General features: G+C 43.8%; 1 protein-coding gene across 3 annotated transcripts in view; it reads left to right on the top strand.

The window, feature by feature from the left end:
- Nucleotides 1-802: 802 nt before the first annotated feature.
- Nucleotides 803-24,324, top strand: part of SHANK3 (SH3 and multiple ankyrin repeat domains 3) — a 3,072,962-nt gene continuing 3,049,440 nt past the window's right edge. For all 3 annotated transcript variants that reach the window (XM_069629467.1, XM_069629466.1, XM_069629463.1), the window contains exon 1: nucleotides 803-878. The gene's annotated coding sequence lies outside the window, so the exon portion shown is untranslated. The remainder of the gene's footprint in view (nucleotides 879-24,324) is intronic.

Here is a 24,324-nt window from a genome sequence, read left to right as displayed (position 1 = left end):
CGCCTTTTCTATTGTTCTTCTCCCTTCTTAGGTCTCCCTGCTTCCCATGTTGCCCCTCTCAAATTCATTTACCACTCCGCCATCCGCACCCTCTGTCTTCTCTCCCCTCATGACTCCATTTCCAACTCCCTTTCTCACTTAGGTTGGCTTCCTTTCCACTCCCAACTTAAATTCCACTTCCTTTACCTTGTCTTTAAATCACTTTACGACTTTGTTCCTCCTTTCCTCTCCTCTCTTCTCTCCTTTTACACCCCCTCTCGCTCTCTTCGTTCCGCTGATCTCTGCTTACTCTCAGTTCCCCCTTCCCCTTGTGCCTCCTCTCGTTTCTGCTCTTTTCAGATCCTTGCCCCCTTAAATTGGAACTCCCTACCTTTTTCTATCTGCTCTTCCCTTACCTATTCCTCCTTCCGCTCCTTATTGAAATCTCTCCTTCTTCATTCCCCTCCCTGGCTTCCTTCCCCCTCTCACCTTTCTTTCCCTCCCTCTAGTACCCTTCCTTTTGTTCTCTTCAACTTTTCCCTTCTCTTCTAAATTCTCCTACTCTTCACTTTATCCACTACTTTCTCTCCCTCTTCACTCCTTCCCCACCCCCTTCCTCTCCATTCCCCTTTTCTTATGTAAATTGTTCTAGATGCCGATTTTCTGGTTTGATTCATGTTTACTGTTATTGCTTCTACTGTTCCATGTTTAATGTGTTCTTCTTGTTAACTGTAAAGCGCCTTCGAATGAGGCGCTATGTAAACAATAAATACAAATGAATACAAACAAATATAAATAATGTGTTTCTGTACTTTAGGTGGGCGAATTAAGGATTGAGTGGTGGTGCCATTAGCGTCCAGTACATGAAAACATCTGGGATGCAGAAATAAAGACAGAAGGTATGTCTTTCTTGTTGGGTGGGGTGCTTGATGTCTAGAATGCACATAGTAGGAGGTAATCATTAGTACCTGCATATTTGTCTTGTACGATTCAATTCCTGGGGAGTGATGTACCGGAGGTTAGACTTTGCATAGTGGGAAGACTGATATTGTGGAGAGGTCTACTTCTGAATGTCCAGTTTCACAAGAAGAATGTGAATTCCGTAATAAGAAAAGTGCATTGAACATTGTATATAAGCATCAAAGAAGTGCATTGCTATAGTCAAATGTTACTCTTATGATCAAATGTTACTTACAATTAAACGATCCCTGAAGAATGACACAAGTTTATCACAAGGACAGAAACATGTTAGTGATGCACCGGCATGGATATATGAAATACATGTCCGAAATTGCTACCGCATACAAATTTGTGTTCTTTTAACGAATATAAATCTGTCTGTTTCTTGCAAAGATACACCATTTAGCTGCCATTTTTTGTACACTAGGGTAGACATGTGGTGAAGCTGTCTCTCTTACTATCCTTTTCAGTGTTTTTACACTTTATTGGAGAAATTTGCTATATGTCTTCAGACAAGTGAAGATATTTGTATACGATGAATCATTTTTTGAATAATGTGCCTTATGTTGGAATTGGAGTAATAAAATACAGATAATCTGCAAGAAAAGTAAAGGAGTACTTTTACTTATGTAGGAAGTGTGTGATAAAACTTCATGACTATTAAGAAATTCTATGTATGTCCTGGAGGTCATGCAGTATGTGAGTGAAAGTAAAACACTCATTTTATAGTAGAGGTCATTTATACATGTTTAGAGAAAGCTGCACCCAATTGTATTAAGAACGTAGTATGCATGTAGGTCCACAACAGGATACATAAATCAATGAGAACATTTTTTTTAATTTAAACCTATAGGATCCAATCTATGTTTGCCACAAGCTACATATATAGGTCCCACACTGCCTATATATCCATGACCTCAGAAGTGTATAAGGGAGTTCAGTTGAACATATAGGGGACTTTTCTATTATACCATTCTGGTCTTGATACTGGAGAAAGTCTTATGTTTTTAACGCACTTGTTTTATGTCTAAATGTTATATCTGAAGCATTTGTTGATATTTAGACAGAAGGGAGAATAGACATGTTTGGAATGCCTAGTATCTTTTAGAATACAATACATGTATAGGAATATTCTTTGAATTAAGAATGCAAGCTCATATGGACTGGTAATAGATTCATATAGGCAGGTAATTTGGTTTTAAGTTGGTTGATTCTCCGCTTGGTTTTCCCATAGCATGGTGTTGATCTCCAAGATGTAAAGCTGGAGACCAAGTTGGATGAAGTTACATGAATCTTTTCAATACATTTCTATGTTTTACTACATCACTGTCAGTGGTGTGCCCAGAATTGTCAGGTAGAATTGCATAAATGCGAGTGTGAAATTGGCGTGTTACATCTGCACGTGCGCGTGCCAATATTAAAACACACAAATATTTCTACAAGCCAATTGACCAATTTGAAAAAGAAATATAGATCTGAATTCAACAAAGCATCCCCAGGAACATACATATTAAAAGGATATCTTAAAAGGTATGAATTATTAATGCATTTGCCTAGTTTAATGACTGTTATAAACGCAGTGAAGAATTTCTATGAATTCAGAATTTGCATGCAATTCGGATTATATATTTCTTATCAATGGCACTCAGCCATGCAGGAAATTATAAGGGAAAGACATATTTCAGTCCAGTTTGATCATAACTTCTGTGGGGAGTGCTCCTTCACAGTTAATTCATCCCGTTAAAATAGATTGGGCCAATCGAAGCAAAGAGGAGGATCCTACTGGTTTTGAGTAAGTGAAGATAACCTAACATAGGGTCTGTCAAATCCCAAAAGGCTGTGTCATTTAAAGTCAAACCCTTAGGAAGAAATGACATTTTGTGGGGAAGCAGTGAAGGAAGAGAGCCTGCCGGACAGTGAAAAAGCAGATTTGTGTTACAACTGGCAGGAGCTGATGAAAATATTCCTTATGGTTTTTTCCAGGGGGAACTAAATGTGGAGAACTTTCTCAATACATAACTGGATTACCTGAGAGCAGTTTGGGAGCAGGTACACAGGCAAAAAGGAAGATTTAATGTCTTCTGCTTCAGCCTACCCAATGCCACTCTTATAAATACCAACGGTGGTCCCAATCATGATAGTAAAACAGGCACACGTGGTAATGTCGGCAAAGGGAAGGCTATTCTCACATAAGGGGTGTTAATGTGATCCAGAAGTAAACCAAAAAGCAAGTAAAACTGTCCAAAATAAAAAGAAAAGACACAGACTATAACAATTCACTGCTGGAAAGCAAAGATAGAGAAATGCAGAATGTAATGGTGCAGCAATCTGGGTTTTCAGCAGGCAGGAAAAACAGGCAAGAAGTGCTAAAAGGAATTAAAAAAATGAAATGTATTTATTTGTTTGTTTATTTATTTATTTATTTATGCATTTGTAAAGCGCCTAAGCCCTAGAGGCATCAAGGCGCTGCTTCAAGACCAGTTACTCAAAAAGGAAGCTTCATAAGTGGAAAAAATGGAAAAAGAGCAAAAGGGACTTACCCACTGTCTAAGACTCCAAAATGTCTGGGAATGGGATCATCTGCACATGCGTTAGGCTTCTCAGAGGACCGAATTTATACACATGCAAATATCAAAATAGGAGTGTTTTTTATCAGAGGATTCGCAATGGGTTGAGATGTGTTGGCAAGTTCCTTCTGAATGTCATTCCTTTTCTTCAGAAAACAAAGAATTGGAATTGATTGATATCCATTTTTCTAGAGAAGAGATCATCATCAGAGGAGGGAATGGATTAAGAAACTGACACACAGTTTCAAAGAGAGTTTTTCGATTGCATAGAAGCAGAGATCATTTTCGATGCAGGATAAGTGGATGCGGCTTCCAGGACTAATGCCTTCTGTTGAAGACATGCAGAGCAAAGCTCTAAAAGAGATGATTCTGTTGGGTGAATGTGCCACACTTTCTCAGGTTTACGCAATCTACATTTGATTTGCTCCAGACAGTGGGAGTACCATGGGAGAGCTTGTTTTCTTTGCGTTTTTCAAAGTTAGCTGTGCCACTCGATGCACTAAGTGAACAGGGTTCTGTTTGTAATTCAGGATCACATTATCTTCATTAAGAATAGAAAGAGGCATAAACAACAGTTTTGTGTAACAAAGATGAGTATAGTTGCATATAGGAATTTCTCGCAATTCTGTGTATTTTTGCGTAACCATTTTAAAACATTATGTGTAGCCTTTAGTTTGGATGGGATTACAAAGCGGTCTGACCAATCCACTGTAAAAGATGACTCGGGTTGGGAGGGACTAAAGAATGAAAGAAAGCATATCATACACCAATGAAGCACTCTCCTCACCCCTCTCTCTTTCTTTCTCATTCTGTTTCTCTCTTTCACTCAGTCTCCTACTATGTGGGTGAGAATCACATAGACAGGTACGTATTTGCAAGAGCCTCCCCAGCCTTTTATGACAGCTGCACTGCCAAAGTTATAAAAACAGACATCTTGGAGGGGGAGGACGGTTCCAAAGGCAGCTATAATTGTAGTAATCTTGTAAACATGCTCTTTTTATAACTGTACACTGTTTATTTCCAGTATACCCTGTAGTTCTAATAAGAATGTTTCACTTCTCTTATTGAGCATAGCACATTTTCGAAAGCTAGAGTAACTGTATACATGTGTTTCTGATAGAAGGTTATCATTCTAAGATGGACAGTCTGGTACCCTTCAATTGTACTGTCTCAAAATACCCCAATGGGTAAAGGGATGGGAACAAACAGCACCATTGAGGGTTCCAGCATAGAACCAAAGAGAATTTTGAGAACATGGCAGATCTTTATATTATACAAATATTCATGATTCACTAGGTACAGAATGCACACTTGGCTTGGAGCTCATTTAATTTTTTGTTCACAACCCTCACGCTAACATACAAATATTTGTAACATTGAAGATTTTATACTGATTCAAAAAGCCTCAGGATTTAGATGTGAGGGTAAAATAGCTGTGATATCAATTCCTGTATTGGGGTCCAAGGGCATTGGTGGGTCATGATAAGGCCTAATATCCCGGTGGCAGCTCGCCGCAGGTGGCGCACTGTCCCTCCCGATGAGATTGCTGCCTCACTGTTGATTCATTGTCATGCCCGTTCTCTAGTAGACCTGGATTGTATTTCTCTGGTCTGTTTGGCCGCAGCTGAGCTTCTCGCCCCTCTTAAGTGCTCTAATTCTAGAGTCTGTAGGTGAGAGCCTTTGTTTAATGTCTCTTTTTGAGCGCTTCGCCCGAGGAAAAGACAAGTTGAGCTGAGATGGTGGTCCATCTATAGTTCCCAAGATAGGCTTTTCCTGTGGCAGGCATCCTCTACATACTTAAAGGCTGTTCTTGAAGCTAAATGTGTTTACTTTTCTTCACAAATTGAGGACTATCTTAATCAGCTTAAAGAGCTGTAGAGCAATTGACACCATTTGGAAACAGTTAGGTTCCTCTGACGTGCAGCTTATGCAGCCACTTTGTACCTCTCTCGTGCCGGAGTTGGGCGATCAGTGGTCCTCCTTCTCTACTTTCTCTGATCAAGACATTATGACAGCTGCAACCAAGATTAGGTCTGCTCCCCCCGCCCCCGTCCTCCCGATGCAATCCCTCTTCATGTGTTGAAGGACATTGTGCCTTCGATTGCACCTTTTATCACTCAAGCCATTAATCATTCTTTAAGCACAGGCACTATCCCTGCTAGTCTTAAAAAGGCGTTGGTCATTCCTCTCCTGAAAAAACGTTTGCTGTATCCTGCTATTTTAGCTTAATTTCTGGCTCATCTCGCATCTTTTCTTGCCAAACTTCTTGAATCCCTAGTGGTCCGGTATCATTGCTCTATTTTGGAAAGCTCCTCGTTCTTTGATGTCTCTCAATCTTGCTTTTGTCATGGGCACGGGGCAGGGGAAGTGCTTGTCGCCATTGAGGATGACCTTAGGTGCCTCCAGGATCAGGGCAGCTTGGGAGCTCTCATTCTACTTGATCTCTCTGCCGCCTTTCGTATGGACAATCACTCAGTCCCGTTGAAGCGCCTCGCCTTGGCAGGCATTGATGGCACTGTTCTGGACTGGTTTGGTTCATTTCTTTCCGACTGGACTCAGTCTCTTTCTCTCCCTGCCTGCCGATCTGCACGTGTCCCTCTTACCTGTGGTGTCCCCCCAAGGGTCTGCCATCTCACCTATTTTGTTTAACATCTACATTCAGCCTCTGGCCAAACTCATTACTCCCACGGCTTCCTTTGTTATTCCAACGCCGATGATACTCAAATCATTATGCACCTCATTCTCTTCTCCGAGGGAATGGCATCTCATTTTAGGGCATGTCTGGCAGCCGTGGAGGATTGGATGAGTTGCAATTGGCTTATGCTGAATGGTAGAAAAACGGTGGTGTTGGTGGTTGGCCCTCCCTCTGCCACTGCTCTTTGGACCCCTCTGTTCTGGCCCTCTTCTCTTGGTTCCTTTCCTGTAAGCTATCAGCCACTCTCTCTGCTGATAAACTGATTGGGGCGGTATGTCAACAGGGCCACTTGCAGCTAAAAATCTTGAGGAAGGTCTTTCCTTTTATACCTGAGCAGTTCCGGGATCCGGTGATTGCATCCTTGGTGCTGTCTACTCAGATTACTGTAACACCCTGTATTTGGAGTAACCAGCTTATTTGATTCACCGACGTCAGTTCCCCTCCTCCAAAACCCAGCTGCCATTGTGGCCACCTCTGAACCCCGTTATTGTCATGTCACTCCCATTCTTCGCTGCCTTCAATGGCTCTCAGTTAGCAAGTGGATTTCTTTTAAATCTATCTGCCTTGTCCACCGGGCATACTATGGTAAGGGACCAGGGTATCTTCAACAGTAATATGTTCGATATGCACCTGACCATAGACTACGGTCATCCCAGCTGAGCTTAGTTGCTGTTCCTCGGGCTCAGTATATTCGGATAGGGGCCCGGGCGTTATCTATTGTGGCCACCAGACTGTGGAATTCCCTCCCTCCTTCTCTTTGAGTAATTGAGGACCATCGGCTTTTTAGAAGAGCTCTTAAAACACATTTGTTCTGATGTTCGGTTTACCTGTTGACTCCCAGTTTTGTCCTTTAGCGCCAAGATGCCCTGGGGAGTATGTTGTGCTCTACAAAGTCCATATCAAATGAAATCAAATCAAATCAAGGATTGCAGCATACGCGCTATGTTTCCAATGCACATTCTTCTTAAGAGAATTATGTACACAAAGGATTTCCCCTGAATTGAATAAAGGGTTTACTACAGTGAAAATTCAAAAATTGGTAACAAAATATTAAAAACGACAGTAAACTTATAGAAAGTAGGAGCATTGGGAATAGTTAAATGTCCTAATAGAACATTAAAATGATGGTCATTAGAAAAGTGAGATTAAAACAATCCAAAAATATCTAAAAACTCAGAACAGTGTTTAGGTGGGCTTTATACTGAATGAAAGACAGCAGACACATGAAATGTGGAGGAAACTGAAATAGATGGCACTTCAAATGCAGATGAGGGACAGTATTATTATAATGCGCGGATACAGCCGGGGGTATCAAGGGGCAGCATTTACAAGAATATGCGAAGCTTAGTTACAGATATAAAATGTACACGTTAGCAATGGAAGTATATACATAGCAATATGTACAATATAAACACGAGTACAAAGTGGGCGCACGAGGTTACACAGTGTGCGAGTAGCATGAGTGAAAGCCTTGGCACCTAGCGCCCCACCTGAGAACCGGGTCTCTGGTAAAACTATGTCCAAAAGCAGACTCCATGTGAAGTCATTAATTACGGCTGGTGCAAGGAAAACACTCATTTTAAAGGGCTGCAAACAAAAAGACATGTGATGATTTGAAATAAAGAACACCGTATTGTAAAGAAACAGCGACAAAATTGGATGAAGTACCATCATTGAATGTATAAGTACTGCACTACAAACAATATGGCGGAGTGGTCAGTTGGCAAGGTCAGCTGATCGTGTGTGGGCATCGGGCATTTCATTACTAACAGACCACTTTCATGGGATAAAACTTTGTTTCAAAGTAATACAAAAGAAAAGGACTATACGTTCAAGAGGTCTCTGGGAGCATGGATTCAAGCCGAGCAAACACTGGCAAAGCCAACAGCTTTGGCTTTTGTGCAGACATGGAACACTCCTTCGCCTCAATGGCAGAGAGCTTTGGCAATGTCAACTCTTCCAAAAGTCTCCCAATGTCCACACATTCTTCCTTGAATCCTGGATGGTCCAGAAATCAATCAAAGAAGGAATAGGAGATCCCCTCTTTTATAGGCAAACGTGCACTGTTGATTGGACGAAAACAAGCTTGCTTTAAGGGCTCCAATCCCTGTCCTTGTTACAAGTGGTCTTTGCCGCCTTGCATTCCCTCAAATGCCTATCTAATGCTTATAAACAGGAAATAACTATTGGCTTTGTCAATGCTTGTTTTTAACAGGCATTCTCGACAAGCAACAGGTGCAAGGATATACATACTGCATATAAATCTAGTGGTTTAAAGAATGCTTGGTTAAGTCAGCTTGGTTACATGAGCAGATGGTTTACAGCTGCAATTAAACCATTACCTTTCAGAAGGCACAGAGCTGGTCTCAAAGCGATCCCAGGGGGATGTCTCTTGGATGGGGATGGACAGTCAGTAGGTGGGAATGTTCACAGGGTCTAGCATATCGATGGGTGCACTGTGAGTGGGTAAATGGCCAAACCTCCACTAGTTGTTTGTCCCTCCTCATGTCTCATCTATTTTGCAATATTTTGGGCTTATAGACAGCGCTTTCAGCACTTTCTATAGCCAAAACTAAAAATGTCCATAATCCCAAAATACCTTCAGCTCACACTGCATGGACGCAAAGCAAACTAATCAATTCTAGATGAGTGTAAACTAAAAGCATTACTTTAAAAGAATGTCTGTTCACAAGGTAAAGCCTAATATTCAGTGTTGAATACATGTTCGATAAAGCAGTTACTAAACAAGAACATGAATTAGCAAAACAAGCCTAATGTTCCATTTTAAATGATTGCGAAATAAAGGTATTTACTTTTGAAAGGGGCCTTGTTAATAAGATAGAAGTCCCACTGTGGGTGTCGGTGGCGCTGCATCCACTCATTTGAGAGGAGTTAAGGCTGTAGAGGTTCAGCTGAGCTTCCCCCCTGCTTTCTCGGGGCGCACCATCTCGTAATCCGCCCTGATATTCTGGCTGGATGTGTGGATTATGGATATTAGCTCACCTTGCGAGCCAGGAAGTACTCTGATTGTGTTATTTGCTTTTGTGTCTTCAGTAACCTGATAACACAGTTAGCTGTGAGATGGCTACCACTGGTAATTCAAGCTGCTTTGTGCCTGTGTGTGTGCCTTTTGTGGGTGTCTGAATGGTGTATGCTGTTTTAGGAATCCTGTCTCCCTTTCAGTCCTTTGACACTGACACATGAAGGTAGCCTGTCCATAGTGCCTAGAAGAGCATATGAGGGTACCTTCTCGTTTCACACAGACGATCTGATCACACAGCGAGATCAAAGATAAGCTCCATCTGAGCTTAAAGTACAGATAACGCACCACTTCGGTGGACATCTGCCGCAGGCATCACTCTCCATCCACGCACATTAGAATGCAGCCATGACTATGACACATTTGGTCTAGCAGGACACTTATTTATTCGCCTCCTCCCATCAGACTTGCCTCAACACCTCTGCCATTAGAATACAGTGACAACCTACCACAAAATTCGGTCTAGCTGGACACATAACGAGTCTCTTGCACTAGCACACTCTTGTGATCTCCCTCGGCACCCACGTACGTGCCTGACCTCTTGGGTTGCTTACTGGAGCCTCTCCAGCCCACCCAATTCCTAATCTTGGCCAACTGCACACATGCATTCTAAGCCTTTTCTGAGAATTTCCTCATACCTGGACTTCAGTCCCAGAAGGTGAACCCACCACAAGCGCCTTAAGGACCTACACATGGGAAAAGACGCCATATAAATAACTACTAGTACATGGCTTCCTGGGCCCTAAAGTAAGGATACCTCCCTATAGACTGGGTTCTTTGGAGCATGGGCTGTTGACTACCAAAAACGCATTGCTTGGTGTCCAATTCTATCCAGTTTACCAGTCTGTAGTAACCTGCTATATGTGGGCATTCATGAAGTAAACCAGCATGGGCGTTGCACTACCCTCTCCTGGGCATTGCCATAGGCCAACAGGACCTTGTACCGCCCACCAGAGCTTGCATGCCACTCCCGGGAATGCAGAGTGGTCCTATCAACCGGGACTGAAAGTGTAAAGGTTTTAGGCAGTGTTATTGTCTAAGTTCTCCTAGTTTCATCGTATAGGAAAGCCTTTACCACTAGCGGACCGAACTAGGACAGAGCCACCATAGCTCATTGCTGTGGGACCGGCCTCCAGGCCTCCACATGATGGAGAGGACTCAGCTAGTCGCTCATGTTCACCTTCCAGAACCACAAGCCTTTGGACGGTCGCCAGGAGGCCTGACGTCCAGCCTCATACAGTCCTCCTGGCAAACATTGCTTTGAAGTGGCTGAAAGGCACAGGCAGCACCCGATAACCTAAATACATACGTAATAAACACTATTGTCCCTGCTTGGGTCTACTTTAATTGAGCTCCCTTGCTTATCTCCATCACTTCTATTTGGAATATGCTCATGCATTTAAATGATCTCTGCATATATGTCTATGCTCCTTCAGTCTGGGACGGTAACATGTAGCAGCAAAGGGACAATCTGTGTACTGGAATCCATACAAAGTTTTTAGTCATCACAGACCATCACGGCATAATGCCATGAAGATAATGACAGCCAAATATTGTGCCAGGAGAATTGTGCCCCTGATATGCTGAGGAATTAATATGCCAGTGACCACTCAGCCACTGCCCCTCAGAAACCAGTGTGTTAGCAGAAAGGACTGCACCTGTAGGCGTGGTCATATATGATGACCTGCCTTACCTGAGTAGCTCCACCTTGCCTATGGGAGTTAGAGGTAATTGGTCCACCTCCCATTAGAATCCCACATGCAGAGGATGGTTTGCTTGCAAGATCCCCTCCCCCCCTCTCACCCTGCAGGTTGCTGACAAAGGCAGTGTCCCATCTCAGTCTTCATTCATGGTCACCGGCTTCTCCGCCTTCATTCATGGTCACTGCCTGGCTCCTGGCTGTCCCGGATGAAGTTTGCTCGAGTATTCCCCACTCCCAGAGTCCTCTGTTGTCTGGTCCAAAGAGACTGATGAAAGTCTAGTCCTGTCACCTGTTCGCCAAAGGATAATGCCTCCGAAGGTGTCTATTAACAAGGGTCAGGAATCGATCACGTATCTCTTTTTTTTCAACTGGCTAATAGTCTTGCTTTCCAAGGTGAGGGCGGCACAGCGGAATTGGAGCAATGTGATTGGAGTGGACTGAAGCCTGTTGCTAGCCTCTCCTCGCATATCCCAGGCCCACCCTAGGCATGCAGCCTTCAGGGGTGCAACTAGACCACATTTTCGTCGGGCGATGGGGGGCGGTTAACCCTTCATATTTTGGGAGCGTGTAACATCAGATACTGTGGAGGAGGGACAAACATACTTCCGTGCAGGCATGTAACTTCCTTACACTTTCTAATGAGACTATTCTGTATGCTCTGTAGGTCAGCCAGGTCAAGTCAATGTAACCCAAAATGTCGAGGGGGTGGGCCTAAAGCCCAATATGCCCAAAGATAGCTGAGCCACTGGACTCTATAAATCTGTTGTGATGGAGTTTTCGGCCACTCCACTTCCGTCTGTTGAACTACAAGACAAGATAGCCACACGTTTTGGACCGGATGCTCTGCCTCCGCCTGACTTCCTGTTGAATGCTGGATGACGCAATGACTTCTGGTCTGCAGGGGGCATCCTGCAGCAATAGCACTCTGAAAAGTGCTGGATACCCATCAGGGATGGACTGGGGACCGAAAAAAGCCCTGGAAATAAGTTTTCATGTTACACATTTTCAGCAAGCCCAACCCTTTTCCTATTAGAAACCGTGGACAAAAAATAGGTTAGCACAGAAAAGAGGCCCAGGGTGTAGCAGCCTACTGGGAAATATCCAGAGTTCCCTATAGGCCAGTCCACCCCTGGTACCCATCAACATAGGGCCCACATATTGCACGTCCTTTGCTTCCTCGTCAAGGAGCTGTTATTAAACGTGTTTCGCTAACATTTGAGATCTCCTCTTTCCCACAGTAGCCCAGGGTTTGGCACGCTTCTTCCAGGGGCTGCCATACATACTACCTTTTACCTGGGGCTAGATAATACCCTGACACGGTTTCTAAATATTAAAGCTCATTCCTGCAAACATTGCTTTGGCGAATTTCAGTATCGTCTAGCAGTCATCACTGTCATCCTCGATTCTAACTTTGGTGTGGGCCGGGCCTTCGCTGCCATAATTTTTCAATTGTAAGTTTAGTATTAGAATTAAACATGCGCGGAATGGCTGTCTGCAGTGCTGCGAGCAAGCATTCTGAACACATGACTTCGGATTAAGCAAGGAGCAGGCACCCGTGGAGTTAGTGTGTGTGGCTGTGAAGGCGTGTGTGCGGGATGCGTCCCGCCACGTTGCCCCGAGAGTTGCCTGCTGCCTCTGAGACTGTACACGGCTGTTCAGACATGGCGAGAAGGATTCGTCGTGCCCAAGGCTGGCCGCAGACAGACACTTGAACATTGCAGGAGGCTGCAAGAGTGCAGCGCTTAGTATTACCACTGTAGAAAGAGGTGCGGGGGAGGTCAAAATGGGATCTAGAAAACTATGGGACAACAATGGGTAGATAGATTTTCATCGGTTTGTGATTTTGTTAAAGCCCCAATAATGGTCTCGTTGTGCCCTATTGAACCTGTCGAGTGCAAATGATATGCATATTGAAGCGAGGGACCGTCACACGTTGGTTCTTTTCACTTCTTTATTAAGCAAACGTTCTTATCACCCTGCAGAGACCATTCCACCAGCTCTTCCTGTGGAACGCACTCTGCTGTGCTCCCTCCATCATCAACCACCTCTCCTCGAACCTCAACTCCCATTAAGAACTTCCAGAACATTTGCTCCCAACTATTCCTATTCCAACACATAAGAGCACATCCCCTATCCTATATAATATCTAAATTAATATATCCTGCTTCTCATTGCATCACACAGGTTCCGCTTTTACTCTTATGCGGACGACACCCAGATTCTAGTCCGCCTTGATTTAACTAAATCTGATACGGCTTCCCGTCTCAGATGCTGCCTTGAGGAGCTGGGAATATGGATGTTGCAGAACTGGTTGAAACATAATGGAAGTAAATCCGAAGTCCTTGTGGGCACTCCCAGTCCACAACTATTCTGGACTAATGATTTTTGGCCCCTGGCCCTCGGTCCCCTTCCCACACCAGTCTCATCTGTATGGAATCTTGGTATCCGGATCTCGCCCACTCTGACCATGGACGAACAGGTAGGTGTGCTATGTAAATCCGGCCACTTTAAACTTCGGATTCTCCAAAAGGGTTCTTCCTTTGATTCCGGCAGAAAATCAGGCACCAGTGGTGGCTGCATTGGTTATGAGTGTTCTGGACTACTGCAATTCACTCTATTTGACTCAACCTGGTTACTTGACGAGGCGGCTGCAATTGCTTCAAAATGTTGCGGCTAGATCTATCATCTGCCCCACTGCTGAGGCAAATGCATTGGCTCCCGTTGCTCGGCGGATTATGTTTAAATCCATGTGTATTGTGCATAGGGCCTTCTATGGCATTGGAGCCGAGTACATGCAAGCCAAATTTCCCCGCTACTTCCCTACCCGCGTTCTCCATTCACATGCGGCCTGTTAGGTCGTGGTGCCTCGTTTCAGATTTGTCTGCAAAGGTGGCCATGCCTTTTCTGTGGCGCCGCAAAAGGATGAAACAACCTGCCCCTCCCCCTCTGAGAGACTACTGACCACCTCACAGTTCGGTGGAACCTGAAACGATGCTCTTTTAAAAATGACGCCCTGGATTTTTCACCTTTCCCATCCTCCCTCTCAGCACCATGATGCCCTCGGGTGTACGTCTGCTTATAAGTGCAATTAACATAACATAACAAATATAAATACTGCTTTACAGGGACCAGACCACACACCCACCAGAGCCCCCCAGCATCCTTTTCCAGCACTTGCTCATGGGCTCACTTTACCAGACTATCCCTACTTAGTCCTTGTGGTCAACTGCACTCTTCCTCTGCTCCCGCCTCTTTCCCCTGGCACTTGCCGCCTAGGCCTGACCAGCATTTGCCCGCCCCCAACCGTGGGGGTACCCCACTCCTGCACTTCTCCCTCTACCTCCCTCCCACTTGCACTTATCAGCTTGTCATGCACTTGCATGGTAGGATTGTCACAAGACCAATATAACCCTTTGTGAGGAATTCGACCATCCGCACGGGGACTGTGCACTTGACTGGGATTTCTTTGCATTTTGTAAGAAATAGGATGGGAGATCAACCTCAGAAAATGTGTGGGGCTAATCAGCACACATTTTCCTATGCTTACTGCACAACAAACACACAGTCAAGTGTACACCGGGGGGACACTGCCTACAGACGCAGTCCTTCCTGTCGCATTTAGCTGGAATGTGAAATCCACAGGTACAGCAAAGCATCTCAGGAAGGGGGAAGGCAACACCTTCCTACTGCCATGTGCAACCTAATTAAATATCAAAGACATCATGGATTCCCCCTATTCTATTGTCTACGTTCTGTGTGGTGGCAGTGCATACAGATGAAAGTTAAATGAAAGCAGGCCTGCAACTATGCTTGGTCACAGAACTATCAAAACACAAGAGAACATGGGGACACCAGGTATTTTCAACCCTGGTCACACCTGGTTAATTCAATAATCATAAAAACAAAAAGAAGGACCGGGGTGGAGTGCATATGTGTAGGGAATGCAAGGAGAACAAACCATCCACCACTATTACAATAGTCAGACAAGAAAGATATTTTAGATGAAAAATCTTTTTTTAGACAAGAACAAATTATTTTATACAACAAAAAATTCAATTTGCATCCAGTCTCTCATATTCTCAGAACTCATAATTATATTGTTCTAAAATCCATGAATGGAATACTAAAAATCAATATAAAACATTACACATGATATTGATACAATAATACTGTTTAAAAAATATATGTAACAAAAATCAGTATCTCATATTTGAACAGTAGAAAAACTCAAAAAACTCTAAATTATATTTAGTGAGTGAAACACACCAGACAAAACCACCCCCAACAAAATGCATGTAAACTAATCACACCTAAACAAGTGTACAAAATAAGAAACAAATATGACATGAATAATAACAATACACATGATTGCTGACTTCCCACAATTAAATGAGACAAAAACAAGATAACAAAGCTAATAAACTGTTAAATGTAATAACTACCTAACTAGCAAAGTATACCCTGATTAATCTAAACAAGACCCATAAGATCCCAACAAGTTTCTTTCCATTAAACCAAAGTCTTTTACTGATTGGAAATTCTTCAGGGGTATTATAATGTTGGTGGTTTTGCTGGTATGAGCTGCATAACAAATATTCAGTGGTAGAATTGTGTTCCTTGAGTTCACCTACACATGAAGATGCACATGATTAATGAACTAGTATAAATCATAGTTCAAACTACTGACGTGACACAGTTAATAAATCACGTGTATGTCGAGACAAATTCAGACCGAGTAAGAGAGAAAGGTGAAATTCACACATACCCGATTAACAATCAAATAATCAATCAAGGCTAGTTGGAAGGAATATCAATTTCCTCATTTGGCTGAAACTGTGTCACAGAAAACAAAAGACGAGAAGGAAAAGTTTATGGGGTGACTATTATTATGAACACCACAATGTAACTAGATGTATTATGTGGTATTATCTCCAATTGGTATACTTACACCTTGGTCATCACAGGTGAAACTCTATCCAAACATTTTGATCTCATGAAATTCAGCGTACACACACAAGTGTCGACATGTAAAGTCATCAATCGTCATAGTCGAGTATCCTAATTCAGTCAACCCTACAAAGAATGGAACCAGACATCTTGTCACTCTCACAGTCTGGTCCCTTAGAATCTTGTTCATGTCTACAATATACCATAACTATTAGCACATTGGATGATACTTACTTACTGTTTGGTCTCCTGATGTCCATACGTCTGGATTGCTCCACATCCATCAGTGTTCGTGATTGTTCTTTTCCTCAAGACTCGCTCTCACTTTAGCTTAATCATAGCTACAAAATGTAAACAAAATGCGAACTATCACTCACCAATTCAGGCTCAGTCAAGTTTGTTCTCTATATTCTATTAAAACATGGTGTATCATTTGAATAGATTACTATGTGATTGTCACTGGTTTGAATAAAGATCCTAATTAGCATGCATCATGTTCCAAAATGTTCTCCTCATCTGTAAACACCTGTTGGAATAGGTTGCTATATTGAATCTATTGATCCCCGTTTTCTCGCCAGTAATGCTAAGCTATCATTTAGCATTAGTTGTGCACAGTATCTAAACCGCAACGTGTCATTGGTTCCTATGTAGGTTATGCATAGTTATGAGCATTCAAAATTTCATAAACTAAGTGCTGTCCCACTGGCCAAAAATGCTGTAAACCACAGGTACCAGTAATTGAACTTGTGAACTGAACCCATCGTGACTTCTACATATAAAAATAGCTTGTAGTTGACGCCAGCCAAAGCGAGCACTCACCTTGTGTTCTATTTACATAATTTTTGACCGCACGCCGACTCGTAATGATTCTCTCTACCAAAGGTACGAGAACGGACTACAGGTGTCAAATAAATAGTAGTCCTACCTCTACCGGCACAGATTTGACCATTCAGATGAAACTGAGTGGCCATCTTGGAAAATCCTTTATAATGTGTGCCGTTATAGCAAAGCAAATGAATAGTCGTGTATCAAAAATGACAACTTGCAGTTGTGTCTCAAAATGGGACAATATCTCTTGTGGGATGTCTTAACCCACTAATCCAAGCCCTGCAACATCACTGTGCATTGCTGGCAGCAGAAACATCATAATGGCAGCCGGAAAGCATGCTGCTTGCCAGAAATCACCAGAAAGTGCGCAGTGAAAACTTGAAAAATAGGCCACCATCTACTTTTGCCTATGTCAGTGGGAACACAGGAGACCACTGCCAAAACCCATCATTTGGCTGCTCACAGAGCAAAATCATTGCAAAAGAAACAGAGCTGGTTTCAAAAATCCGTTTTTATTTGGTGTCAAATTTGTAGAAATCATGGCTTACAAACCACCCAAAAAGATCCAACCTCCTTGTTGGGTGGTCAACATTATTCTCCTTCTGGAATCTACATAAATATAAGGTCCACAGAAGTGTATCTATATCTGAACAAAGTATACTTTTGAGGATTGCTTGCTGGAAGAAATCTGTCAAAAATGGGTGTAATACCGTTACTCACCTCTACCAGAAGCCGGCGTTTTAAAACGATTTTGGGTAAAGTTGAACAGGAACTCAAACTATGCCAAAGAAAGACATGCTATCAGAAGCCTAAGAGGTGGATACAATTTAAAACCATATTCTGAAAAGGCTTGAAGCAAAAAATTGTTTAATATATTTGTTAAAAATGTGAGTTAAATTATAAGAAAAGACAATTTTTAGACATTGGGTTAAGAGTTAAAGTTTCCCACACTGTGTTCAAACGAATTCCACACCTACTCCCTGGACAAAGGAGACTTCTCCCTGCCCTTGGCTAAGAGATTGACAGGCTGGTGTCAAAAGGAACTGGGAGTGGCACCCTGGCCTGTTGCTCTCAGTGCAGACAAAGGAATCCATGGGCTGAATAGAAAATGCTAATTCGGGTGTGACTGACCACAAACTGCTGGCAAGAAGGAGAGACATGTGACCTCTGAGCCAGCCCAGACCTTGGAGGCGAAGACAAACCATTGTGTGGATTCAGAAAGCACAGCAAATGTATGTTTTAGAAACATGCTTATAAAATATTGTACCGAACTGACAAAAATGTGAAACTTTGAGATTGTTAAAATGAAAAATTCAGAGACAGAACCCTGGAATTATTCATATTGTAGCTACTGTGCCTATGCCAGGAACCGGAAAAATTGCAGAATTGTGCTCAGCTGGGGTGTGCATGCATGTCTAAAAATTGGTGCAGAAATAATATTGAGAAACCCACCAAAAGCGCAAAAAGTGGTCATTTCTGAACCAAAGCTCTTAGGAAGATCAGAGTTGAACAGAAATGTGCCTTAGTTAATCTGTCATGTGATTTATGTAGTATTAACAAATTGTGTATATTTTAAATATGTGTTTTAGTAAAAATAAGATACTCTGTACAAAGGTAAAGGGGAGGGTTTTCCCCTAAACCATAAAGATGACACAGGATGACACGCTGATCCTTTCTCCAATCAGGGGACAGGGAATCCTCTGACCTATCAGATCCTTAGAGGGTTGGGCATTGTAGAATCAGCCTCCCCACCAACTTTGGAAATTCATAAATAGGGACTGCTGAGGACAGTCAGGGCACATACTTTTCCACTACTCAACTGATTTTTTGGCGAAGCACCCTGCAAGTAGATCCAGACAGAGCTCCAGACATAGATCCAGAACCAAACTCTAGAACCAACTCTAGAACTTTGAAGCAGAGAGGCCTAACCAAAAGCTGGACCCTTCTCAGCAGGCCTGCAGAACCTAGCAACCTGATTCTAACCCCTAAACTTCCAAGGGGCTCTCACATTCAACAGCCGGGCTGTGCTTTTTTGCTATTCTAGCCAAGAACCCTGTGCTAGAACCAAGATCCAGACCCAGAAAGCAGAGCTGTATCCAGAACCAGTCAGATCCAGTCCAAGAGACCGCGCAGATCGCAGTGCAGTGCCGAGACCAGAACCTGTCCGGTGGCGAGAGAACCCCAGCCAAACCCTTGACCAGAACTTTGACGGGGCCCACTCCATTCCAAAGCTATAGGAGTGAGTATGCAGTCTAGAACTGTACATAACCAATCTCTTAGTTTAAAGTAATACTATTCCATCCATTTCAATCTGTCCAGAACTGCATTACAGAACCTCTGTTGTCTATCCTTAATTCTTCTCTCCTCCACATAATTCTTGATAATTTGTAGCGATAATAATTTATGCGCTGATATTTTTCAAGTGTCTTGACGCACAACAACCAGAGCGGAAAGCGCCCTGTTTCTAGTGGTTGTCCCGTTGGGTATCTTGTAGTTTCATAGCCTTTAGTATAAGTCCATATTGATTCCTAATCTGTAAAGCGCATCTGTCATTTTTGAAATCTTGACTTTGTTTCTGAAAACTCTACCTTGATTAAAACCTCTGTAACTTTTGAACCACACGTCCTAGAACCGAAATGTAACTGTCGTTCTGAAGCTAAGATCCTAAGCTTTTCAGCAAACCTAAAACAACATTCAAATTCATTACAGTTTTTCCATAATCCCATTTCACGCACACAGATAAATTGCACTGAATTGCAGTTTAGTTCCATTTCACTACTTGTCAAAATAGCTGTTTCTTGTTTTCAACTGCTGAAATTCGTTTTCAATCTGATAATCATTCAGGAATCATTGCTAGTGTTGACCTGAACCTATCCAAAGTAACTCTCACTTATCCTGAATCTCCTTTAGTGAATTAAAATCATTTTGGCATATTTTCCCTTTCATTGCAATCACATTCAAAAGTATTTTTGCCTGTTTTAAAATCATACCTGTTCTCTCTAAGCTTGCTGGGGGAACTGGGATTGAACTGCATTGTTGATTAATATTCCTGAAACCTGTGTGCCTGCATTTCTACTTCTTCATATTGCATAATAGTGGGGGGGAGTGAGTAGTCCCCGTGAAAAAAGTGATTATATTGTTTTTTGATTGAAATTCTATCAAGTTTATTTCTGTGTTGCATTCTTTCCCATCATTGCCTTTCCTTGAACCGTACAAAGTATTCTCTGCTACATTATTCTTCTATTCATACTCCTAAGTGATTAAAGAGATTGTTGATATTGTAATATTACCCATTGCTGCTCACTGTACATATTCATAAGTGTGCTATTCAGTTATTATTTTATTCATAAAAGTGATATATATATAGATTGTGCAATTCTTCAAATAAACCTTTTAATTTATAATACAAACCTACTTCTTGGCTCAGTGAGGTCGGGGAGATTCAAAGAGTGTGGCGTTATATACGGGTTCATCATCCAGATTTAAAGAACTTTGACATACAAATATATAAATAAGGGCTTCCATTGGGCATCCCATACTAAGCATTGTCTTGGAGTTCTGGATTGAAGTCACGTACAGATTGGGGGCTCGTTGCGGGATTTCTGGATTAGAGCTACCACTTGTGCAGCTTAATACAGTGTGCTAACTAATAGGATACATAAATCCTGTTGGGCTACCACGCTGTGTTACGCTGTAAAAGCACCCCTCAAAAAGGAACGCTCTCAGGAAACGGTTTGTTTTGCAAAATAAAATAATAAACTTCTGTAAGTCAGGAAGGAAATCAATTTCCAGAATGGCGACATTGGTAGACATCAAGATAGCTAGAGAGCACCTTTTACATAAACTATTTGTGAGAGGTGAGCGGACTGAGCAGGACCAGAATGCGTGGTTGCAGGCAATCACACAACAGGTCACTGCAACTGGGTTAGATATCTGGAGAGATCAGGATCCCTTACATGTGGCCCTGAGTGAACTATATATGGCCCCTAAGGCCAAGGATGAGCACAACAAGATTGCCAGGGTAGCAGCATATTTAGATTTATCTATGGGAGCCATACAGGACAAATGTGCTGAAGGCCAACATCCGGCAAGTAGGCAACTGATGGCATTAGAGAAGGCCCAATCTGATTTGGATTCTTCTGAGAAGAGGCTGCAGAGGAGCCAGGAGTCAGAAAACAAAAGTAGGCAGTATCTAATTAAAATGAAAGAAGACATGGGTATCCTGCAACAGGAAAAGGCAGACCAGGATACCAGAATTCTGGCCTTGCAGAAGGAGTATCAAGAAGGTTCGGACTCCCTACTGCAGAGCCAGAAAAAGCTGGAGCAACAACTGGATTTCAATAGGGCATGCGCAGAGCAGGTAGTCACCCTGCAAAACCACCTAGATAGAGAGAAGGCAAAGAGTATTTCTTAAAGACCTGGACACCCAGGCAGAATTTGAGGAAGAGCGCCAGAAAGCTGGTGCCCTTCAAAGGCAGAGGGATGACCTGGCGGCACAGAGGCAGGCTCTTGCTCAGGAAAGGTATACCTTAGGCCAGGAAGTCTGTCACTTAAAATGGAAGCTGGAAGAAAATCACCTGGCCCTCCAGGGACTGGGTGACCTCCAAAAAGAGCACCAAAACTTGTTGGAGCACACCAGGAGGGTGGAAGATGCTCTGGCAAGGAAGGAACAGGCCAGTAGGGACGGGACTCAGGAGGTAACCCTACTGCAGCAAAGACTGGCCCAGTACTCCAAGACAAACCAGGAAGTACAGAGAGAAAATGAGGCTCTCTGTCAGCACAATGATAGGCTCCAGTGACAGATAGCCATGCAAAGAGACTGATAGAGTCTAGTAAGGCCTTGATTGAGGAACACAAAGCTTAGGCTCTTGCATGGCAACAGGGAGAAGGGGCTGATAGTGATGAGGTTCGCTGGGAAAGGGAAACACCTGAGCATAACCTCAGGAGCCCTAGTACCAGAGGCCTTCATCTCTCCCAGTCCCTGGACTGTGCCACCCTCATGTCGCCTGGCGCACATGAGCCCAGGGCCACAGGGATGGCAGATTACTATCCAGTCAGAAGTATGGGGCTCATAGGCCAGTACCTCCCAGGGATGGATGGGCGGGCATCCGGGTATGGGCACTCAAGTACAGTGCAATTTAGTGGGGAACCCCAGGAGAGTAGGCCCACTAAGGGCATCCTGAAAACCTCTGCCCAGTTAGGTCAGTGGGGGGGGGGGTACCCATCAAATCCTGGGAGCAAGGAGGAATCAGAAGACTCCTCTGAGCGTCCCAGGACAGAGGAGACTAGGTCCCCACATTCAGCCAGCCATTCCCAGACTCGCAGAATCCGGGAAAACCTGGAAGATCAGACGGGCACCTCTGGGAGCAGTGCCTCTGAGTCAGAGGATGAATGGACCATGGTTACCCGAACCACGAAGGCCAATAAGGCAAAAAGGGCCTTGCTTAAGGATTCCTGAAAACATATTAAGGCAATAAGGAGTGTCATCACGCCTTATCACAAGAACGCCAAGTATTCTGTGTGGGAATACTTAGAGCTCTTTGAGCAAATGATGGAGACTTTCAATTTGAAAGACAGCAGTTGCTGCATTCAGTACGTCAAATGGACATTCACCCCAGAATACTCCAGTTTCTTTGCGGGGCTGGAGGACCAAAATCATTCAAGATGGTCCACATATAGGGCGGCCATCTTAAAGCACTTTTCTGTTCACAGAAATCCCCAAGAGGCTCGCAAGGCAGCCTACAATTTACAATGTTTGTGCAGGAGTTGAAGCGTGCCTTTGCGCAGACTACCAAAAGGGTGCGCACGATAGCAAAGAATTTGTTAATACGTTTTTCCATGCCTTACCCAAATACATCATGACTCAGCTAGTGAGAGATTTTCATGAGAAAAGATCACTAGACTGGGTCATTGAACAGGCCACCTGAATCTATGAGCTGCAGAAGCCCATAGAAAATAACAATAATGCTCAGAAAAGCCCCAAACCGACCAGCACCCCTGCCGCTGCTAAGGTGGCAGAGGTCAAGGTTGCCCTTTTTTAGATTTGGAGATGGGGGGCCTAAACACCTGCCTGCACAGAATAATTCCAAGCCCAGAAGGCCATCGGGCCAGTCACAGACAGGGAGTCAAGGAGGTAGTCCCACCAATGGCATCCCTCACTTCCCTGACTATGTAAGTCCCTGCTACAAGGGAAACCGACCCATCTTGGGTTATGTGTGGACTCCTCCAGCCCAAGTGGGGTGGAGGGATCCAACCAAGCACCTAACCCAGGGAACTTCCCTCCTAACTTCCCCCAGGAGGGTAGAAATTCCCCAAATACTGGGCAGAACTTTTTCCCCAGGTACCCACAGAACTTCCAAACCCAAAATCATCCATCCTTCTTTCCCCACATTCCTGAGCCCAGACAACCTAATCCGGGAGAGGGGAGGCCAAGGGTGGTGGGGTACCCAAATCTTCCCAACCCGGGGTACTACCAGAGAAGGGATAGCTACCCTTCCCGGGATCAGCCTAGGGGAGAAAACAGAACCCCGTATCAGCCAGAGCGGGTTTCACAGCTTGGGAACCAGGTCCAAAATATGGCACAGGATCTGGGTCGCATGCTGAAGGCTCAGCATAACCCTCAGATGAGCATGCTGGCACAGAATGCCTCCAACTCTGGACCTGGTGCTCCAGAACAATGATGAGGGCAGCACCCCAATAATTCACCGGTTCCCAGGGAGGAGGTACAAGGGGAAGGGGGGTGTAAATCCTTGGAGGAAACTTCCTTCCCCACTTGTAAACAGCCCCTGGAAACCCAGGAACCGGAAACAAAATCTCCTGCCCCTGAAAGTCTGCCACCCAAGGAGCAGAGGGGGGGTAGGAGAAACAAAGGACCCAAACAGACCCATTTTGAGAAGGAGGTACAGATCTTCCAATTTGAAGGAGATGGATCCTCAGAGGATCCTGGGAAAAGGATCTTCTCCTTCAGAGATGGGGGAACTCCTCCCAAAGAAAAATGGGTCCCAAGGGATTCACATCCAGACTGGGTAGATGTGGGGACTGAGCAAGCGCCGCCCATCATCCCATCCCAGAACCAACAACATACAAATAACCTGGTTCAAACCCATCCTGGTGACTGCCTCCAAAAAGGGGGGGTGGCGGCCCAGAACCGGAACCAGGGGAACTCATAACTTCTCCTATCTCCAGTTGCCAACTTTTTCTTTCAGATTCCCAAGACTCCCCACAGAATTCTGCCCAAATCTCTTCTTTCTCTATGTCCCAAACTAGAAAACTAGCCCACCAGTTGTCCAAAAATGTGCATTATCTGTGCCCCCTTGTGGAGAAGGAGGGAAGATACTGTGCCCCAGTTCAAGCACAGGGGCAGGGTACAATTTTGGCACTGGTGGACACTGGATCCCAAGCTACCCTTCTGTCCAAAAAGGCCTTTGATTAACAAAATTCAGGAAGGGGGGAGAAATGCCAAATTCCTCTCACCTCTCTTCCTGGACAACTTCAAAACTTTGACGGGAAGGAAATTCCTGTCGAGAGGACTGCGGATTTGGACATTAAATTTTGGGGACACAAGGTGAAACACCCGGTCATAGTAGTGACTCCAGAGGGCACCCCT

The sequence above is a fragment of the Ambystoma mexicanum genome, chromosome 12 (assembly GCF_040938575.1).
Source record: "Ambystoma mexicanum isolate Mex_15411 chromosome 12, UKY_AmexF1_1, whole genome shotgun sequence".
Taxonomy (NCBI): domain Eukaryota; kingdom Metazoa; phylum Chordata; class Amphibia; order Caudata; family Ambystomatidae; genus Ambystoma; species Ambystoma mexicanum.
The sequence above is the reverse complement of the archived record's forward strand: the minus strand, read 5'-3'. Positions and strand labels throughout refer to the sequence as shown.